The 19923-nt window shown below is 47.6% G+C and overlaps 1 protein-coding gene and 1 long non-coding RNA gene across 3 annotated transcripts in view; both read right to left on the reverse strand.

Annotated features, from left to right (window-relative positions):
* KIRREL3 (kirre like nephrin family adhesion molecule 3) overlaps positions 1–19923 on the reverse strand; it is a 760787-nt gene that overhangs the window by 471324 nt on the left and 269540 nt on the right. The gene's annotated exons all lie outside the window — the stretch shown is intronic.
* On the reverse strand, positions 3947–18442 carry LOC122457187. Its single transcript, XR_006276588.1, has 3 exons — positions 18286–18442; positions 9327–9334; positions 3947–3958 (listed from the first exon to the last, which is right to left on the reverse strand). It is a non-coding gene; the product is annotated as an uncharacterized LOC122457187 (long non-coding RNA).

Here is a 19923-nt window from a genome sequence, read left to right on the forward strand (position 1 = left end):
GCTACTCTGTGACACTTACACATGAGTTATATGGGGGTGAGTGGGAAATGAATCATGCCTTTTCCCATCCCTACAAAGTGCCAGGCCACAACTGAGCAAGGAGTGCAAGAGCCTGTCAGTATCTCCTCTACCGCTGTGAAACGTGAGGACTTCTCTGTTTGGTCCCTTTAAGCTTTGCTCTACAACCCTCATCACAAACTTCAGATGAAACACAGAGGAGAGGACTCCAGGTTCACTTCATTTTAAAGATAACCCACAAAAGCCACATTCATCCCGAAATAGCCTTTGAAAATGTCGCCATGTGTGACAGTGTCTCTTTGCAAAAAAAAAAAAAAAAAAAAAAAGTCACATTGCATTGGGCATAAAAGAACTGTTTGAACAAGGTAGCTATAGTTAAATTATCTCAATGCATTTCAATCATTTCTCAACATCAAGGCTAATTTTTCAATATCATGGTCCTTTTGACAATAAATGAATTGCATGATTTGGTTTTTTAAAAAACTCCCTTTCATGATGAATTTCTTGGTGAGGCATGTCAAAAGCGATCCATCCATCTATCTGCATAAACTAAAAATATCAAGATGTCATGTCAAAAAACACTGATCTCCTGATTTTCTTGCGTACTGCAGGAGAAGCCACGTGGGGAGGAGACGAGGGACTTTTTTCATGCTGGGAAGGACACATATTGATGGAAGTCAATATCTGCCTGAAGGCTGCCATCATTCTTAGACAATGTGCCAAACTCAGACGTGGCGTGTTAGACGAGGTTAGACTCCCTAGTAGGCTTAGATCTATTTTAACCCGGGGCTACTGATGTGTACAGGAATTTAGAGCTTTGTCTATACTGCAGTCATGGGGTGTGATTGCAGCTCCAGTAGATATACTCAAGCTAGCTTTAATCTAGCTAGCTCGGGCCCCAGAGCAATGAAGCTATGGCAACATGTGCTTCAGAGCAGACTGCACAAGGCCACAAAACTATATCAATATAACTGGCAAAACTTTCCCATATACACAAGGCCCTAGATGCATTTTTTACTAAAGCCTTTCCTTCTGGCCCATTGGTGTGTGACTTCTACTGTCTTGGATCCTGTTACATGTCAATTCCTTGGGCCAAATTCAAAAGTCATGTGTAAGCAAGGAGTGTAAGGATTTGTCTACACACAGCAAGAATACCATGGCACACTAAACCTATATTAACACTTTGAAATCAACACAGGTGTCACACCTGTCGGGGTGGGGGAGAAGAGATTGCCTGATGGAATTAAGTCAGTGTTTAGACTGATTTAGTTAAAAGGATGGAAAAACTGGGGGTCAACAAGTCCCCATTTACACAGTAGTGCGTGTGAGTGCCAGTCCATCAAAGGGAGTCCAGATGGTGTCAAGTTGGGGCAAATTTGGGGACACATTGTGGGGAACTGGAAGAAAGTGTAATTTTCTTCAACTTCTGGTCCCTAGAGCCTATCCTAGACTCCTAGGCTGTGGTCCATTGGCTTTTCAGCATAAGAATTGTTTTATGCAGGCCACGCTTAACAGCCCGACACAACCACAGTCTCTCTCTCTGAGTTTTTGTTTGTTCAAGTCAATGTGTTCAAGCCTTTTCCTAGTATAACAGAAACTGGAACTGACTGTCCTCCTTATACCACTTATAGGTCAGTGTGACGCCCGTTGGGCCTGAATCTCCTCACCTCCCAGCTCATGTTTTCATTTACACAGGCCCAGAGAGGTGTACACAACTGGGCAGGGCACTGTTCACTCCCTCCTGACTGACAGCAGTGGGGGAGCAGAATCAGGACCAAGGAAAAACCAGAAACATGGATAGTGCTAGATTCATTGCACATCCTACTAGATTTGTCACCTTGCCTCCCCTGCTCCCCACCCCAGCCTGCTTTATTTGTCTCATCCACCTGTTGTCTTGTCTTTCAGGGCCCAATCCAAAGTTTGATGAAGTCAATGGAAGTTCTTCCATGGATTTCAATGCCCTTTGGATCAAGTCCATAGACTATAAGCTCTCTGGGGCAAGGAGGGTCATTTATCATGTATCTGTACAGCATCTAGCACAGTGGGGCCCAACCGAGTTTTGATGTTTAGATATGACGTCAATCTGTATGTAATAAAAACAATACTATGAGGAGAAGCGGAAGAACAAACCACATGTGATTAGATGTTAATGCCATTAATTACATCACTTAACGCATTACTGGGAGGTGCTCAGACTCCCTGGTGATGAGGTTACCATAGGAACCGATACAGAACTCAATAGAAATATGATGAAGAAGATGATGATGCTAAAGATAGGGCACATTCAGCAGTGACCTAAAGGGTGGAGCAAGTTGGTCAGAATTTAAATACCAATTGGTGCTAAGGCAACTGGATGTTCTCATTGTCCATATAGATGGCTGTCACAGGGGTCACTCACCGCTAGGGCACCTCCTCTTGATTGCTCTGGAGATTAGCTCCTTCCAGGTGCTATGCTCTCCTCTGGCGGTCTCTCCGCCTCTCATCCTCTCTCACCCTCTCTCACTCTAGAAGCAGCAGCTTCCTCTTTGTGATTCTTCCCGGCCAGGTCACTATGCATGTTACCCCCTTTTGGGCTATCGAAGTCTCTCTCCACACCAGCTGTCTCATGCAGTCTCCCCATTCACTGCCCCAAGGTGCCACTTCCTTAGTGGCTGGCAAGGGAACCCAGGCCTGCCTTTTACTTCAGGTTCTGGCTCAAGGACTCTCTAAGCCAGCAGCCAAGGTCTGCTCCCTCCTGGTCATTACTGCCTTTCCCTGAGCCCTCTCCTATCTTTCTGGCTCCCCACAACTCTCTGGGTTTGCCAGACTAAACTCCCTCCTTCCAGGGAGTAACTGTAGACCACTTGCCTTCAGACACATCTCCCCTCTCCCAGGAATGACGGCAGCCTACTTCCCTGCATCCCCACAGCTGCTCTCAGCTACATGCCTTTATAACCCTGTCCAGCTTGTTCCTCCTCACCTGGCTTCCCTCATTCCATCAGGGGTTTACTTAAGCCACCCTATACCCCTCAGCTGTGGCCTGCCTGGTTAATTGGCCCCCTTGAGGGCCTACGTTAACCCCTTTGGAGTGAGTGTGGGGTGAACGCCCCATCAGAATGTCTCATCACTTTTAAGATCCTGACTGCCGGTGAATTTCATGCGCCGTCAGGCCAGACAACTCTGCTCCCAGAGACTAGCGCGGAGACTCTATAGAGTTCACCTCAGTCCTTTTGTTCTCACACTCTCAGAGTAGAATTCAGCAGCTAGTGGCTGCAAAGCTTCAGGGAAGGCACCTTGCTGTGTGTGGACATTGCAAAGCATCCTGTCATCAGATTACAGGTGTTTCATAAAGCGACAAGGTTCCCATGACATGCCACAAAAAGCGTCACGCTAGCTGTGTGGAGACACGGGACCTGAGCTTGCACTGAGGAGGGCTTGGGACACAAGCCATCTCTCTGTTTCTCATTTGGCAGCTTTTCACTTTGTGTTTCAGAAGGTTAAGAAAGGCAAAGAAATCTCACTATTCACATTTGTATAGAAAGAGGCAAGGGAAGGGGGCTGATGGCAAGAAAGCAGCAGAACTGCATGCAAGCATTGGAAAGCAGGAATGGATCAATAGGATGAATTTCCTCCCACCTCACCCAGCAAGTCCAGCACACTTAAATCCCATTTACAGCCTATTCTGAGACCAGAAGTGGTGTGTACGTAACTCATGCTAACACAGTGAGGCTCTCTGTCTCCCTCTCGTGGCTAGACCATGTACAGAGGTGGATGAGCCTGCTATTGCTGCTGAGGGATTAGCGACTGTGTCTTTAGCTCAAGCAATAGCAGCTTGTGCTTTTTTTAGATCCAGAGACCCAGGGTTCAAGCCCCACTGATGACAACCCCTGCTCGGATGTGGTTTCACACAGACCTTGTGATGGCCCTCTGCAGAGGGGAAAGTTTCACCCTTGCAGAAAATCTAGGCTCTCATCATCATCTCTTGCCTTGACTATTGCATCACCCTTATCTCCAACCTTCCTGCCACCCACCTCACTCCTGTGGGTCCATTAAAAGGTTGCTCCCTGGTCTGTTGTCCTCATTGTATCATCCACTTTTTGAGCCACTCACCCCCATCACAGCAAAGGAGGATATTTCTCACCTATGCTATGGTACCCTGACACTACTGTGGCCTCTAAGTGGGTGTGAATTATATTGGGTACAGTTAAGGCTCCGTTTCATCACCAGAGTGGTCTCCAGTAGCCTTGCTGAACAAAAGAATCAGACCCCACTAGTTTTTCCTCTCTGTGCTGATTCCCCACTGTCTTGCACCTTGCATAGTCATTTACAGCAGTGCAACCTGAAAATTAAATGCCACCATTCTTTGTACAGTTTCACACCCACTTTGCACAGGTGTAAATGACCTCACAGAGTACGAAGCCAAGGGATTCAGGCACTCTCGCTGCATACCCACGCACTGAAAAACAGTCAGTCGGAAGATAGAAAAGTCTGACTCACTCTCTGAAATCCAAACACACATTCCAGATTTGAATTTTGCAGCATCTCTGTTACACCCCATCTTTTCCGAAATAATTCCTGTGTGAACTACAGCATAATTTCTATAAAATACACACATTATGGTCTGAGGCCTGATCTACACTAAAAAGTTAGATTGAAGGAAGCCACCTTAAATCGACCTGTTAATGTACATGTCTACATTACCAGGTCATTTACACCAACCTAAGTCGCCTCTAATGTCAATTTCTGTAATCCAACTCTGCGAGAGGCATAGCACTTAATTCAATTTTCAAGGGTCAACTGTGAGATAGTGTAGATGCAGCATTGTGTAATTAGACTTAATTGGCCTCCAGGTGGTGTGGATGCTCATCTGTGACCCCTCTGGAGATCATTCTCAACTCTGCTGCACTGCAACGAGGTACACAGGAAACAGCCCCTCCCCTGCTAAAGCCCCAGGATAATTTGATTTCTCATTTCCTGATTGATCAGCATTGGGAGCATGCCAGCTTGAGCACAGCTAATCATGGAGACTACACACCCCAAACGTGCTCCAGCCTGATCTGCACAGGAGGTGGTGGATCTCAATGGTGTTTGGGGAGAAGAGTCTGTGCAGGCAGAACTCCAATCCAGAAGAAGAAATGCTGACATCTGTGCAAAGATATCTTGTGGAATGGGGGAGAAGGGCTACACAAGGGACATACAGCAGAAAAGAAATTCGCCAAGTGTACCAGAAGGCAAGGGAGGCGAACAGTCATTCTGGTGCTGAACCCCACACTTGCCTGTTCTACAATGGGCTGCATGCGATTCTGGGGGGTGACCCTACCAGCACCCTCACAAGCAATGTGGACACCTCACAATTATGTGAGTCTAGGGACAACAAGGAGGACAATACGGTGGATGAGGAAAAGGAGGAGGAGGAGGAGAATGGGAGACAGGCAGGCAGTGGATCCATTCTCCCTGAGAGCTAGGAAATATTCTTAATCTTGGAGTCTTGTGGGTTGCAGGACATCACAGTGTCAAACCATGATGCCAGGGAAGGCACCTCTGGTGAGTATACAGTTACAATCAAAGTCCAGTTAAACTTTAGCGGGCACACACATTCGGTGGTATTGCATGTTTCCTGTGAAGAAAAAGTGAGGTGCTGTGGTTCTCTGCTTACAAGGGGTCGCTCCAGCTACACAGAGGGTGGCCCCCGGAAAAGACTGTTTATGTGGACTGGGATAGCCTGGGAGTCCTCCATGGATATCTCTAGGAAACCTTCATGGAGCTACTCTGCAATCCTTTGCAGAAAGTTTCTGGGCATGGCAGTCTTATTTCTTCCACCATGGAAGGACACTTTCCCATGCAACTCCTGAATTAATTCTGCTGGCATCTTTGCAGTACACAGCATAGCAGCATAAGGACTGGGTCTATACCCAGATGCTTGCAGCATCTCCTTCCTTTCTGCCTCTGTTACCCTCAGAAGACTGATATCACGTAGGGTTGCCAAGGAGAAACAGGGGAAGTTCTCATTAAAAGTGCTCTTACAAGAAAAAACAAGGGCACCCCACTCTCCCACATTCAAGATCACCAAACCATGTGGCCGTTAATGTGCCTTTACTGTGCTCGGCATGGGTCGGCAAGTAGTTTAAAGTGGCTGATAGGGGACTGGGGCCCCACATGAGAGATTCCACAGTTTGGGAGTGAAAACGTTACCCCCCACCGCCCTGTGCATAAACAGCTTCCCATGGTGCTATGGTGAAGGGCCATTGTTCGAATAGCTACCTCTGCTCCCGACAGGAGCCTGCCATAAAGTTCATTAAAAACGCGGTCACCCATGACTCGGGAGGGCCTACTCACCATGGCTGGAGTAGCAAAACGGCACAGTGAACAGTTATGGATTCTGATTATGTTATGGCTTGCACCTAGTGTAATAGGGTTTTTTTTTTAATGAAAATGGCCTTGCTATGGAAACATTTTATTCATGTACAACGGCTCCTTTATTGTTTCCCATGACTGACAGCTGGAAATGTGTCCTTCAGCATGTCATCAACACCTGAAAGCAGACTTTCACTGATTAGAAGGAGGAGAAAGAGAACACAGGAGGACATGTTCACCAAGATAATGAACGCCTCCAGGACAGCTGACACAGAGCTGAGAGCGCGGAGGATTTCACTGTCCAAGAAGTTAGACATGGACATGGAGAGCAGGAAAGCTTTCAATAAGCAAGAGCATGCAGTGCAGGATGAGATGCTTCGGATTATAAGGGACCAAGTAGACATGTTGAGGTGTCTTGTTGAACTGCAGGAACAGAAGCAGTAGGGTAGAGTCCCTCTGCAGACCCTGGTGAACAGCCAGACAGCATCGTCTGGTGCAGAATCACCCTCCCACAAGTGTTCCCTGAGGCGTGGGCAAAAAGTCCATTATCCCTTTCACTTAACTCAGTGGGAGGGTACAAGGAACAGAAGGGGCCCATTCACAGACCTTTCATGGTCTGGAATGCGGCATCATGTTACACATCTGAAAATGTTTCTCCTGTTCAAACTTTACAACCCCTTTTCTGCAAGGCTTCCTTTTTCCCCCACCCCCGTTCTCCCTCTTACTTATGTTTGTTAAATAAAGTAAATGGATTTGAGAAATAAATGTTCTTTATTGAGAAGAAGCAGTGGGCTTGAGTGGGAGGTTGGCTTTACAGGGATAGTGATACAAGGCAGGTGAAGATTTGGGAAAGCACAATGAAGACAAGCAACTCACATTACTATGACTCATTATTGAAACATCTTTTCAAAGCCTTGCAGATACGCAGGGCCCCTTGCTGTGCTCTTCTTTTTGCCCTGGTGTCTGACTGCTCAAAAATGGCTGCCATGCAATCTGCCTCAACTGCCCAACCCTTCGAAAAATTTTCCCCCTTTTTTTCCACACATATTATAGAGCACACAGCAGGCAGCTATAACCATGGGGATGGTCTCTTCACTCAGGTCCAACCTTGTTAGTAAACTTCTCCAGCGCCCTTTCAAACAACCAAAGGCACATTCAACCACCATTCTGCACTTACTGAGCCTATAGTTGAACCATTCCTTACTGCAGTCCAGACAGCCAGTGTATGGCTTCATGAGCCATGGGAGCAAAGGGTAGGCTGGGTCCCCCAGGATAAATGAAGGCACTCAAAGTCTTCAATGTTCATGTTGTGGTCTGGAAAGTCCAGGATTGCAGCTTTTTGAACAGACCCGAGTTCCTAAAGATGCGCGCATCGTGAAACTTTCCTGGCCATCCTACGTTGATATCAGTGAAACTTCCCCTGTGATCCACTGGCACCTGCAACACCTCTTTTGGTTTATGTATTCTTTGGCAAGGTGGTCTGGTGCCAAGATGAGGATATGCGTGCCACCTATCACCCCACCGCAATTAGGAAACCCCATCGCGGTAAAACCATCCACCATGTCCTGCACATTTCCCAGACTCATTACCCTTCATAGCAGAAGTCGACTAATGGCCCTGCACACTTGGAGCACAGCAGCTCCCATGGTTAATATACCTACTCCAAATTGATTCCCGACTGACCAGTAACTGTCTGGCATTGCAAGCTTCCAAATAGCGATCACCACGCGCTTCTCCACTGTCAGAGCAGATCTCATTTTTGTGCTGCTGAACTGCAGGGCAGGGAAAAGCTCTGCACAAAGTTCCCGGAAGGTGGCCTTCTGCATTTGAAAGTTCTGCAGGCACTGCTCGTCATCCTATACCTGCAAAACGATGCGGTCCCACCAGTCAGTGCTTGTTTCACGGGACCAGAAACGGCACTCAGAGTGCAGCTGTTCTGTGACTGCCAGCAGCAATTGACAATTGTTTTTTCAATGGCTTGCAGCAGGGCTGCTTGCAGGACATCGCTATGTTCCGCGCGGCAGACCCTACTTCGGCTCTGGAAACACTGCAGAAGGTGCGAGGTGTTTGAGATGCTCACAGAAAGAGTGACAACTGAGCAGGCTCCAGGCTTCTGGGGTTATGGCATACGTGTGGTGGTTTTAAGGCACAAAACCCACTGGATTGTTTGCCTTTGAGCACAGTGCATCATGGGATGCCAACACAATGTTCCCATTCTCCCCTGCTACAATGTTTTGGTCCCATGAGGCATTGCACAAACTTCCCAAAATACGCTGCGGCAAGCAGCACTTTGGGATAGCTACTCACAATGCACTGCTTTATGCATTGATGCAGACACTGCTAGTGAGGACACACTCCATCGAGACAATGAGCATAGTGTGGCCACACACAATCGACTTAATTAATTCTGCGGCTCGAGGTCGAATTAAATAAAGTCAACTTAATTTTGTAGTGTAGACAAGCCCTCATTCTTTCCTCCAATCATACACCAGTGTACCTCCCTGAGGATTCCCTGCACTGTGTGTTGGCATTTACAACCCTGCACAGTGAATGTAAAATGCTACCAAATCAGACCTGTCCACTCGCTTATCTGGTGGTACCAGTTTACATTTCCTTTGCACCAGGGTTTGGAGTAACGGGGAGCGAGAGAGAGTGTGGAGAGTTCCCCTTTCCTCAGGGGCTGGTGCAGAGACAACTCTCCCATTCTTCAATCTACTTTTCTCCCTGCTTGGTACAAGTATGAACAATGACAGAAGAAGCAGGATGGAGGAGAATCAAGCTCAATGACTCCAGTGGAGTCACTCAAGATTCACATCGGTGCAGGAGAGAATTGGGACCACAGCTTGCTCCCTGGGAATGATGTTTGGTTGCACTAAGCGATCCAAGATGCAGTTTGAAGACTAACTACAACATGTTTGACAAGCTTTCCTGAAATGAGAGACCTGGGGACCTCTGTGTCTCCGGAGTCCCCAGACAAGTGATGCTAAAGGATATAATTGGGCATGTGGTTTAAGAGCTTTCATCTCAGGATTCTTGTCATCAATCCAGGCTGATAATGGGTTGTTTTGTTTGTAAAAAATAGCTACTAATGTTTTTGGCCTTTGTCTCCAGAATTGTCACTTTAACCTCCTGATCCATTGCCCCAGATTGCATGGCAGTAGCCTGCAGCTATGAAACCATAAAACAGACGCTAGACACTCAGCCAGAAAAAAAAAAAAATATATATATATATATATATTTTTCTCCTCAGTAATGTTTATCACATTTTCTCCCTGGCAAATTGCAGTGCTGCGTCGCGTCTGAAAGGAACTAAATGAGCATGTGAAGTCAAGCATTGGAGAATATCGCAAAGTCTGAAATAAATAATATCAGAATAATGATTTGCTAATAGTGGAGATCATTTGTTGTCGTTGATTTTGTGTGTGTGCACGCACTAAAAAGAGTGCCCTGTGGGATTCTTATTTCCCTTTTTAAAAAATGTATAAACAGGGAAGTGATTAAATCTATCACTCTGCAATATATTTTAAAAAATCAGCATTTTAAAGGACAAAGATGACCCTGGAGGAATTGAACAGCCCGGAGGCCTTGGTAACAGGATATGGAGCCCTTTATCTCTCGGTTTCTGGAATAAACCCAGCCCATATCAGTCACTATGGCAATTTAGAAAAGGAGTACTTGTGGCACCTTAGAGACTAACAAATTTATTTGAGCATAAGTTTTCGTGAGCTACAGCTCACTTCGTCGGATGCGAATACAGACTAACACGGCTGCTACTCTGAAACCTATGGCAATTTAATTACTCATCTGAACGGAAGTAGTAGACTTGAATCCAGGTGTGAGCATCTCCACAGTACATCCTCATCATCACAGACACTAATCGGCCCCCAGACCGGCAGGGACAGCAGAGCAGACACTGATCGCAAGGGCCATCGATACTGAAGAGGCCTTGGTTCTTTACAGACATTCCTGTCAGGTGAAAGGGGACAGCCACATTGGCACTGGTAGCACAGTTGTTTAGTGCATATCTGCTCCATGAATCTTGGGGACTGCAGAGCAACTAAATCTGGGTTTTAAAAGTTTCTAAGGAATACTTCCAACAGAGGGAAAGCTGGTGATTCTTCCCCTAACTCAGAGAAGCAGACACCTAAGTGACAGTACCTGCTTCTGAACAAAAAGGACTGAGATGGAGGTCTCAGGGATAGTTCACTATCAATAAAGTTACTCGCCATAGAATGCCAACTCTCTCAATGAAATGAGAATGAGTCCTTAAAGCTCCAGTAAACATGAGTGCATATGAGAGCTTGGGGAAATAGCTCTGTAAGTGGCACTCCCCATGAATAACCATCACCTTGCAGATGTATTAAGGAGGAGATCCCCCTTCTGTGTCCTGGGCCATGAAATGCTTCACTCCTGGCATGAGCCCTGAACTCCCAATGCACCAAGAGAGGGAGGGGGGAAACTAACCCTCTTATAATTAAGTGTCTCGAGTAAAGATTTGATTCAGATTTAATAAGAAATTTATTCTAAGTCAAACAAATACCAGTTGATTATTAAGAACCTAATTACTGATGTTCAACCCCTGTCATGGCCAGGTTTTTCTTCAATAGCAGAGTTGTTAAAGCTCAATAAATACCTTTTTAATAATTGATTAGCATGGAATTAATAGTGAATAACTGCTGCACCTTGATGTATCTCCACACACTGAAGATGACTGACACTATGTGACTGCTACATGGAACAGAGCGCAGCTCACATGCTGCCTCTGAGTCAGAGACGTTCCATTAAGGGGCCTGAGCCTGCCAACTACTGAGCACCCTCCACTTCCATTGAAGGCAACAGGGAATGATGATGCTCAGCACCTGTTGGATCAGACCCCCGTAGCAACAAATCAGGATGCCTCAGTACTATTCCTGGCTCTGCTACAGAGCAACCAGGTGCCCTTGGGTGAGTCACTTAACCATCCCGTGTCTCAGTTTCCCAAAGTCAAATTCCTTTTTGGTGCAACTCCACACAAGTCACTGCGGTTACATCAGGAATATGCCCCCCACCCCTATCTGTAACATTAGCATATTACTACTCACCTCCCTAAGAGGTGCTAGAGCTGATGAAGTTTTCTGAGATAGCAGATGAAAGGGCTCATTATTAAATAGCATTTCTGTATTATTTGTATTGTAACTAGAGGCCTCAGTGACAGGTGCTCAGTATCTCTGGGAATCAGACCCTAGGTCACACGGGGAGTTTCTGGAAAAGGCATAAAGAAAACTCACATCAGCTGAGCCCCAATCTAGTACCTTAATCAAAACGCCTTCCACTGGCTGCTTCTGCAGCAACATATCTCAAAATATTGTAGGTCCTACCTAAAGAGACTACATTAAAAAAACAGTGGAGACAATTGGTGGGTTTTCAGTTTGGAACCTGGGTGGTGTTCCCCAGCAGATGCCAACGAGCTTAGGGCAGGCAAGGTTTGGAGCTTAGTCTATTTGAGACAGAATCCCTGTGGCTCCATCCCAGCTTTGAAGCTAGCCCAGGGACTGAGCGCCATTGCTGTCTCAGGGCTGGCCCATGTTCTCTGGGAGTTGATTCAGTCAATCCGTTTACAGTTCCTAGTGGTCAGGTGTCTGGATCGCATCCCATATGCCAATCTTGTATCTCCACAGAAGCCCAGGATTGACTGGCACAGGTTCCACCCTTCTGGGTTAGGTGTTGGTTTGCCAGCTCTTATCCCAGAGTGAAGCTTTGGGGTCCTCAGCTGGAAAACTCAGATACAGATTTTGAACCTGCTGCAGAATTCAGAGTTCCTGGGTTTTGGTTCCAACTATTCTGAGCTATATTCTGCCTGCCGTACGCCCAAGGAGGGGCACCTTCCTCTGAAAGCAGCCCCCATTAATTCTTGGCAGAGTAAGACACTGCCCAATGGAAGAGCTGTTCAGGAATTTTTTTATGAAACATTTTTTCATCAGAAGATGCCGATTCATCAAAACCAAACCTGTTTGCGGGCAAGGCTTGGTTTGCGCAAAACTCTTGTTTCAAAATGTTTTTGGAAAAGAACAGTTAACCACATCTTGAAATGCCCTGTTTCACGATTTTTGAAATGGCAAGTTTTGGATTTTTTTTTTTAGTTTGAAACAGCTTTGCCTTTCAAAACGTAATTTATAATAAAAAAATTAAAAAACACTGCTCTTAAAAGGTTGAAATAAAAAGAAAATATTTTGAAATGATCAAAACAAAACCCTTTGATTGACCCAACCTGAAACATTCTCCAGGTTTTTGGTTCATGGACATTTCTGAGATTTTCACTTTTTGTTCTACTTTGGAACGGGACTTTTTGTTTTTTAAATCTCGAAAATTCTTGCGGGATGGAAAATCCATTTTCTACCCTGCTCTCTTCGATGGGTGCATGCACAACAGAAACCTGGCGCTGCAGCCCTGAAAACTGGATCCACACCAGAGGCAAATTCCGAACCACACTGAGTTTGGAGGGAGAGGAGGGTCAGCTCTGGGCTGAGGAAGGCTCGAGGCAGATCGCTAAACTGCTGATCACAGGAGCCTGACCATGTGTACACTTTAGATCCCAGTGTGAAGGGAAGACAAGAAAAAAAAAGAAAATCCCAACCTGAATGTGTCAGATACTGGTGCTACCACGCCGCCAGGCATCCTGGAGATGAGTGTGCTAATGGCATGGGAAATGCTGTGCTTTCCTCATCCCAGTCCCTTAATGTGGCCACATCACAAACCTTCAACTGCAATTGGGGCCGCCTAATCTGATTAGCCACTGAGCTTCCTCCTATACCGAACGGATAGTAGAGAAGGGCCGTGGTTGGTGGGAATGCAGCGTACGCATAAAGAGTGCCAAGGAAGCCATGTCCAGGATGGAAGCAATCTATCACTTTCCATGTGACGACATCGGGGGGAGCAGGAGGTGGGACAAGGGACAGCACTTGGGCTGATCAACCTTGTCTGTCATCAGCATGAGACTGAGCTTCCCACAACAGTTCCTAGGTAGAGAGAGAGAGAGAGAGTGCTACGCTTTGCTGGGACACGTAAGATAGATCAAGAGTGACGGTGGCACTTGGAGAGTTGAAATGGCTGACAATATTCAGGGAGAAGAAGCTTCTACCCTGTCATTCTCTGCTGTGTGCATGCCTCACGCTCCCACTGAGAGGGGAGGGGGCCACTGTCAGCCGTCACTCGGGCAGTTTTTGATGTTGGGAGCTGGTGCCTGGATCTGGCAGATGGTAATGCAAGTGGAACTCCTGAATCAAGGAACAAATTGCAAGGCATTTGTTTTAAGTGGAGAGCTGTAACGAGTCTGTTAATTAGTAATTAAGCCAAGCTGAAGGCGCAGTGCGGATGTGGGTGCAAGGACTGGAAGCTGGGTGAAGGCGGGAGCATGGGTGTGAACTGGCTAGCAATTTTGGCTGCGGGTTCAGGATAGGCTATGGGGTCTCACTGCAGCAGGGTGGCACTGGGGTGCTGGCACATATTTGGTGTGAAAGGTGATGTGAGTGCAAGTGTATGTGGCTGGCTGCACATGGTGCAGAAGGAGAGTCAGAGCCCCATGCAGCACAAGGTGGGGGATCATGCAATGCAGGTGCAGTTCCATGTGCAGGTGCTTGGCAGCTGCATGTTCAGTGAGGGTGTAGCTACAGGTGGGGGGAGCAGTGGCGTGTGCAGTACATAATGTGGATGCAGTTATAGGTGTGGGTGCAGCACTAGGGCAGAGAAACATGGGCAGCCCAAGTAGCAGAGTAGCTGTGCATGCAGTACAGCTGTGGAGGCTGGTGCATGTGCAGTGTGGGCGCTGTGTTGGGTGCAGTGCAGGTGTTGGCCTGGGGTGGATGCAGTGTAGTGTGTGGTGGGAGAGATGAGGTGCATTGAGGGGGCAGGTTCGGGGTTGGGGTGGGCGCAGTGCAGTGTGGGTTCGGAGCTGAGGTGGTTGCAGAACAGTGTAGATGTAGGGCTGGGATAGGAGCAGTGCAGTGTGGGCATAGGACTGGGATAGGAGCAGTGCAGTGTAGATCCAGAGCGGGGATAGGAGCAGTGCAGAGTGGATTCGGAGCCAGGGTGGGTGCAGAACAGTGTAGGTATAGGGCTGGGCTATGAGCAGTGCAGTGTGGGTGTAGGGCTGGGACAGGAGCAGTGCAGTGTGGGTGTAGGGCAGGGATGGGTGCAGTGCAGTGTGGGTATAAGGCTAAGATGGGCACAGCACAGGGTAGGTGTAGGGCTGGGAGGCGGTCAGTACCATGTGCGGCTAGGACAGGCACCGTGTGGGTGTAGGGCTGTAGTAGGCGCAACGCAGTGTGGGCTCAGAGCTGGGGTGCATGCAGAGCCATGTGGATGTGGGTGCAGGTGTAGGGTTGGGAAGGGCACAGTGCAGGGGATGCAGTGCAGATTTGAGGTGTGTTGTGAGTGTGTTTATTGCTGCAGCTATTCAGTTGTTTCCTCTCCATTCAGACCACAGAAGCTCATAGCCATTTGAACTTTGGCCCCTCTCAACTTCTTTCCATCTCTGGTGAAGGGCCAACCAGAGACAATTCACTGCAGCTCCATGGTTTTGTCTGGGGCCTAGGGCTGCTAACCTCTCACCCAGTTGCTGGATGGCTGGGAGAAGCACAAGGTGAGTTTCTGGAGCAAACCTTGGTCCTGTTGGAGCTACTGAGCCAGATCCTGAAGCTGCTGTTCAAACCTCCAGTGATGGCAAAGGACCAGCACTGGACTCTGGATGTGACTAATAGTCTTTGTCTCTAACCTAGGCACATGAAGGCCGAAGAAATAGCTACAAATCTATTTAGTGCCGAACAAGCCAGCCCTTTCACCAACTTGCGAGGAGATGACAGAGGGGAGAAGGCCATCTGTGGGTTCCCAGTGGAATCAGAACATAAGAATGGCGATATGGTGTCAGACCAATGGTCCATCTAGCCCAGTGTCTTGTCTTCTGACAGTGGCCAATGCCATGTGCCCCAGAGGGAATGAACAGACCAGGTCATCATCAAGTGATCCATCCCCTGTCGCCCATTCCCAGCTTCTGGGTATGGGTGACAGGTTCCAATATGGCAGCACTTGGAGGCCCCTGGGGCTCAGCCAGGCCTGTGCAGCTGGCCTCTGGCCCATGGCTGACATTTCCAGCAGCAAAGTGGATTCCTGCCAGTGGCTCAGGGGGGCCGGCTGACAGAGAACGACCAGACAGAGTCACCTGGAAGGGACAAATGGCTCTGAACGGAGATGGAAAGGCTCTTAATGGTGACAGGGAAGAGGAATTGCAGCTGCACAGGAAGGAAATGCAGGGAAAGGCCAGCTGCTCTGCCAGTCAGTAAGGGGGAGAGAGAGACACCGTCAATCAAGGAGACAGACAGGGATCTCACAGCTGGCACAGAGAGAGGGCAGAGAAAGAGCTTTCCAGCCCATCAGGATCAATCCCATAGGACAACACTGAGCTCCTGTTCCTCCCTGCACGAGGCAGGATTTCCAGCCCCCTGCCCCATGCCAGTCAGAGACTGATGACAGATACCGTGTGAAGGAGAGAGAGACACTGCACATGCCAGACAGAGAGAGCCATCTCCTGCGGCTGTCCCAGAGGAGACCCGGCAAGGGCTCACTGCTCAGAGTGGGCAGGGAAAGTCCCTTCCTATAACTGTATTTTGCAATGAGGAGTAAAACCTGCAGTCCTTCCACTCCCTGCTCTTTTAAGAGGGTGCAGCATCCTTAATACCCAGCATCACAGAGCCCTTCCCCAAGAGAGCCAGCTGGAAGGCGAAGGGCAATGGAGCAGTTTAAAGGAGACGTGGCGAGTGACTCAGTGGGACAGTTCCTGGGAGCTGTGGGAGCTCCTGTGGCAATGATTCTCTAGCCACATCTCAAGTGGAGGGCGCAGGGAAATCATGGCATGCTGTTCACACACCAGGCTTCAGAGCAGGCTCTGGTGGAGCCAAGGCCTCAAAGCTTTGGGGGTGTGGCGATCAGACAGAGGAAGGATGATCAGAGTGCTCCTGAGGCCTGGGTTCAATTCCTACCTCTACCACTGATTCCCTATCTGACTTTGGCCAAGTCACTTGGTTTCTCTGTGTCTCAGGACCCAGTCGGGGGGAGGGGGGGTAATAACCAAGGGTCTTTGGAGCTGCTCAGATACTATGATAATGGCATGTGTACTTTCGGTGTCATCACAGACCTCATTGGTCAGGCTTTGCAAAACCAAAGCCAGGGCTGCTTTGGAGCAAAGTCCCAGTTTATCCAAACCCTGGACCAAAGGCCCCTCTCCTAACCCATCTCTGCATCCCAAGGCTTCGAGGGTGTGCTGGGACCTCCGCTTGAACCCTTGCTCATCACCACGCGACACTCATCCATTGTCAGAGACACCAAGGGAAGCCGGCGAGCCAAGGGTTACGTTCTGATTTCCTTTCTGATTTATGTAAACTCCTGAACGGCATCCCAATAAGAAATCAGTTCCTGTCATCAGCTTTATTTCTTATTCTGAGCCACAACACTAAAACACTTCACGGTGATTACAAATAGCAAAGTTATTTTTTGCCAAGCCTCCGCATCAGAACATAATAGCATGGTGTAATGCCACCCCACGCTGATGTGTGGCATATTTAATATCCATCTTTCTTAGAAATAACAGTGTTCTGAAATTAGAAGGGACTTTAGCAGCGGAATAATTAATGTGGATAACCATCATAAATGGAACAAATACAGATGGCAGTGAACCATGATTGCTAATATTCTAACCTGTTGTGACAGAACTTTAAAAATTGAAACCCTTTTCCCGAGAGGCTAGTGAGTGGAAATAAATAAATAAAGAAATCCCAGAACTCTTCTCTAATTGCATCATCCCCTCTCATTACCAGTCTCCCAGTTGGTTACGCACATGTTCTACCGGAGCTTCCAAACTTGTTCTCCTTATCAGTATTGTGTTCTCATTATAGCAAGGCTTACCAGAGGGAGAACGTGTTTGTGCTAAAGGCACAGGCATGGATACAGCAGATGTGGGTTCAAATTACAGCATTTACTGTGGGATATTGGATAAATCACCCAATCTCTCTGTGCTTCACTTCACCACCAACTAAACAGGTAAAACAGGCTTTTCTTTGTCTGTCTTGTCCATTTAAGGTATGTCTACACTGGAGCTGGAGGTGTAATGTCCAGCTCAGTTAGACATACATGTGCTAACTTTGACCAAGCCAGTGCATTAAAAATCCAAGTGTAACTGTGGGTGTGCTGGCAGTGGGAGGAGTAAGTGCCAGAGTAAGTACTTTGGGTGCAAGGCAGGACTGTACTCAGGACAGCTAGCCCCTCCCTCCACCTGCGCTGCCAGGGTTCGCATGCACATGTCTCCTCAAGCTGAAAATTACACCCCCACAGCTTCAATGTAGATGTCCCCTTGGAGTGTGAGCTCTCTGGGGCAGGGACAGTTTCTCATGATGTGTTTGTACAGCTCCTTGCACAACAGGGCCTGCTCTCACTTCAGCACCACTGACATACCAATGATATGAACACAGCACACAGCCTTGCTGGCAGCTGTTCGCAATGTGGTAGGCTCTGTCAGGAGCGGGAGCTGGCGCAACTGATTTGTCAGTGGAAAGGTCCAGGTCTGGCAGGTGGGTGGCATGCGCTGAATCCTTGCCCTAGTTACAACAGCTCAGCCCCATCCGACTTCACCAGGGGCTGCCCTGGTGTAGCTAAGAAGAGAATTTGGCTTACTGTGGGCACATCTCTCTCTCCTATGAAGTGATGATGTCCTAGGAGGAAAAGGAGGAGGATGTGCACTCTCCCAGAAGGGGTGCCTGGAAACACTAGGTCTAGTAAGACCTAAAGACTTCTGGGATCTAAGCCCTGGTCTACATGGGGGGGGGAGGAATGATCTAAGATACGCAACTTCAGCTACGGGAATAGTGTAGCTGAAGTTGACGCATCTTAGATCGAAATAGAATCACTTACTTCACGTCCTCGCAGCGCGGGATCGACGGCCGCCGCTCCCCTGTCGACTCCGCTTCCACCTCTCGTCCTGGTGGAGTTCCGGAGTCGACAGCGGAGTGATCGGGGATCGATTTATCGCGTCTACACTTGACACGATAAATCGATTCCTGATAGATCAATCACTACCCGCCGATCCGGCGGGTAATGTAGACGTGGCCTACGAGAGCAACAAATGGGCTGTGAAGCATCTCAGAAGAGAAGCCAGTGCTTCTCTCAGTTGCATATACAGACCTGCCAAAAAAAATTTGAAGCCCTGGTACATCATGTTCACTGGGACCCCATCCCCTCCCATGTCACCCCCCTTTTCACCCAGTTACAGACCTCTCATCTGCAGGGCCATGGTCCCATAGCCTAGATGTTCCTCCTATCCCAGCTGACAGCACTACTACCTGCTCCCCCAACACAACAATCCCCTGAACAACCAGCTGAAAGTCCACCTGCCAAAGCAGGCTTGTTCTCCACAGAACAATGCCTAGACACTAGCCTAGGTTAATTTGAAAAGGCCCAAGTACTGGGATTTTCATTCCTTCCTCTTTCAATTATCACAGTGAAATAAGTAGCGAAAGAGTTCGGGGATTCTCTCCCCAGTTCCTCCATGTCCGGCAGAAATGATAAACTTTCCACTCCCAGGATGAATATCTGTCTAAACCCATCAGGCTGGAAAACAAGGACATTCCGCAGTTCAGTCCCTCCATGCGTTGTGTTATGCAGGGTGACACATTGGATGTGGTGTAATGCTGCATCACACAAGCTACACTCCAAGGCAAATCCATTAACATAATACTGTGATAGGGTCATTTCCCCCTCACCAGACACACTGGGCACTTGTGTGGGTGTGAGTTAATGGGGGAGATTTCTCCCACAGTGCTATTCCCTTTGCATTTGTAGAGCACCTTACATCTAGAAGAACCAGACCCTACGATGCTTTGCAGACTATGCATGGGTCACTTCCCCACCATTGAAACAGTCACCTCTCGAGTGACACATAGCATTTTTTTTTTTGTTGTGGCACCAATACCACCACATCAGAGTTTAGGCCAGGGATTCACCCAAATTAGAGTTGAAAAAGAATAATGAACCTGAATGCCATCACCTCCACCCTGACACAGACCATACTGGAATGTTTCCTGTGCTATATTTTCTAGAGCTTAGTTTCAAATATCTCAAATAGAAGGCCTTCCACTGCTCCTCCTGGGAAACTCTCCCCCATTCTAAAAGATGTTGCCATTGATAAGTTTCTCTGTTGTTCTGTCTAAACAATCACTTAAATTCCATCATGTTTGACTATGTCTCTTCTCCCCTCTGTAACTAATCCTTCTTGGCACATACATTTACAGCTGGGCATTGTTTTTCAGATGAATTGTTTATTCGCTAAATAATGCAGTTTAGGGTTGACCAAAACTATTGGCAAATTCAGTTAATAGTTTCAGCTTCCAAAGATGGGAACTTTTTTCAAAGTTGAAACATTTTGTTTCGACATTTTGTTTTGAAACAACCTTTTGTTTCGATATTCAAAGTGACCTTTTGTTTCCATATTCAAAATGACCTTTTGTTTCGACATTTTGCTTCAAAACTGTCGTTGGTTTCTAACATTAGCTG

Source organism: Dermochelys coriacea, chromosome 22 (assembly GCF_009764565.3).
Source record: "Dermochelys coriacea isolate rDerCor1 chromosome 22, rDerCor1.pri.v4, whole genome shotgun sequence".
NCBI lineage: Eukaryota > Metazoa > Chordata > Testudines > Dermochelyidae > Dermochelys > Dermochelys coriacea.